Here is a 3,035-nt window from a genome sequence, read left to right on the forward strand (position 1 = left end):
CATGTTCCATATTCTCCCAACTTTCCAGTAGTTAGCTCTCAAAAAGTTAATCTTCTGCATGCAGTTGTTTGGAGTGCTAGGCTTCCCCAAGAAAGCAGAGCAGGGCTCCTCTAGAGTCCCATCTGGGTGTCAAAATTTGTAACTGAAAGTTCTGTTCCTGTGCTTGAATCCAATTAATGCCAATTTAATAATGAGGACAGGGTTTTGAGAAAAAGAAAAAGGGAGATATCAGCAGGCATTTCCCTCTACAGTGGGTGCAATCAAGTCAGCCAACTAGGGGAAGAAAACATTGCTTTCCTAATCCCATTTAACAAAGGGGAGTAAAGTTTATCAAAGTTCTTTAAAACGCAGCTCATAGGGGTGTAAGAGGTGAGAACAGAAAATCTGGTGGTTCTATTGACTTTTGATCCCCTACAGAGAAGCAGGAGAAGCATACTAAGCAGCAGCGGGAGCGACCTGTCTTCCCCTAAAATTGGATGAACAGATTGGGGGAGTAATCCCCCCAGATTGGGGTCTGGGATGTCTCCCAGGAGCCTGGCTGGTGACCCTATGGCAAGGCCAGTAGCCAGCCCAGAATACAGACTCTACGGTCCATAGTCAGAACAAAGCATACAATAGACACACAAATAACAAACAAGACTCACCGGTGTTAGATTCTTCGGTTCAGGGACCTGGGGTCTTGGGGATCCCGGACAAGCCCCCAGATGTAATGCCAGTGCTGCAACCCGGCTGTGCACAGAAGCATGAGCCACCGCAACCCAGCTGGGCACAAAAACACAAACCGTTCAAGTGGGGAACAAAGCTTTATTTAAAAAAGCCGCCAGCATCCCGTGTGCGTCCTGCTAGCAAGCCGGTCGACCCACGTGTGTCACAGGAACCGGGCGCCCGGACCTCCCCCAGAAGTTCCCTCCTACTATCCTTCCCCAACCAATGGGAACTCTCCCATTACATGAGTGACATGAGTAACCTGAGTCCCGTAACAGGCCGAGGTGAACAGCAGGAGTCCAATTACCATATGAATGTAAAGCTTAACATAATCATCTCAATGGCTAGCTGGCAGTCACCTAAACCAAAGGTACCATGTATCAATACTTTTGCTGTGGCTCCTAGCAGCCAGATTCATGGGACCCCAATAGACCTGCAGGTGCCAAATATGATGCAATCACACAAGAGTTTTTACTGCAAGCTTGAGCATGGACTCACAACTGTTTCTGACACAGCAGTCCCAGGGAGTGAGTCCCGGTCCTTTGTTCAGTGAGAATTTAGGTTTTGGAGGGATACTCTACGCATCACAACATCACACAGCAAATCATTCCATACCACGGGAAAGTCAAACAACAACTCTTAACATTGATTAGCACATTCACTGGCAGGAACAAGTTGGGTAGAGGTGATTAGTTAGTACAAGAGGGGGATTCCTTTGAACTGATTGGTTTAGGCCATGAGGGGTGTACGTGCTGAACTACATGGTTTTCCAACATGTTATCAACCACCATAAACTACTGGGGGGTCATCTGGCATCCCAGGTATTTTCCCTGTCTCATGCTGATTGGGGATTGCTATGGTCCTTCACCTAGCCTAACTGAGTCAGGGACACCTGGCACCAGGTGTTATTTGCAGACAAACAACTCAGCAGGGTGAGTGTGTGCTTAGGAGTGCTCTGTGGGTTTTTCCAAGGACAAGGGTCATGCCCCCTTCCTTAGGACAGGCCTTGAAGTAGAAGCTGCTCTTATTTATTTTCAAAAATGGAGTTACATCAGTTTCTCAGTACCTTCTGTGGGGACTGGGACAGCAGCAAGTTTACAGGTGGCCACCCTCCTCAATGCCCAGGTGGCACTGAGCAAAGCTTTGAAGGAAAAGAGGCAAGAGCCATGTGTCACCTGGGAGGAGAATCAGGTGGAAAGTCAAGAGCAGAAGAAGAACAGAAGGGACCCATGGCTCTCCTAGGTCACAACTGAGCTGGCTCAGGAGAAGCAATGTGGCTGAGCTCCACCAGCCTTCTTTGGCCCTATGAGTTAGTCTGCACACCTGCAGGCTCTGGGGTTAGGCTGAGTTAGTCTGCACACGTGCAGGCTCTTGGGCTGGGATGGGCTAGTTTGCACACCAGCAAGCTATGGGGCTGGGCTAGGTTAGTCTGCACACCTGCAGCCTCTGTTGCCACCATGTACCTGCAGAGACCACTGTAAGCATCAGGTGAAGCAGGTACAATTTGGGACTTGGACCAGGGCCATACTATGAAAGTAATGTGATTTCAGATCTTTAGAGGATAGAACAAATAGAATGCTGTGACAGAGTGGATTTTGTGGGGAGAGGAGAGACTCAAGGTGATGCTACAGTTTTGGGCCCAAGCGACTGAAAGGCCTAAGCTGCCAGTCTGAGATGGAAAAGGCTGCTGGTGAAGCACACCTGGGGGAGAAAGACCAGGACTTTGCCTCTGTACCAGCAGATGGAGCTGTGGGGCCGGTGGCTGCCTACAGGAGAGTGGAAGTCAGGTGGAAACTGGAACCTGGAACTTAGCAGTGTAGAGGCAGAATTTAGAGCCAGAGTCGAGTGTGATGGTGAGGGGTGTGGTAGGGAGAGGTGGGAGCCTGGAGGAGTGAGATGGGAAGACCCTGCTAGAGTCGGTCAGACACACGAGAGAGGTGGATCCTGGAAGCCTCAGGGTACAAGCCATGGGCAGTAGCAGTGCAGGTCATGGGTGCCAGTGATAAGAACATTTGGTGGTAAGGAGGAAAGGAGGTAGGAGAGAACAGGGAGTGGAGTAGTGTCAGGAGCTGCCACAGAGGAAGCTTAGCCTTGAGCAATGAGAATGTGGAGATGTGGCAAGCCAGCCATGGGCTGTATGTGTGTGTGAACTATGAGCACTGAGTGCACAGGGTGGACTGAACTGACATTGCATCTCTGTTTGGGTGGGCAACATGAGCGTTTTTTCCCTTGCTCTGCCTATGGTCCCCACAAAGCCCATGAGATGGGTGTACCTTCCTAGATGTCAGTCAACTTGCTGACAGTAGACTCAACCCCTGGAAACCTGACCC

The sequence above is a fragment of the Urocitellus parryii genome, chromosome 4 (genome assembly GCF_045843805.1).
Source record: "Urocitellus parryii isolate mUroPar1 chromosome 4, mUroPar1.hap1, whole genome shotgun sequence".
NCBI lineage: Eukaryota > Metazoa > Chordata > Mammalia > Rodentia > Sciuridae > Urocitellus > Urocitellus parryii.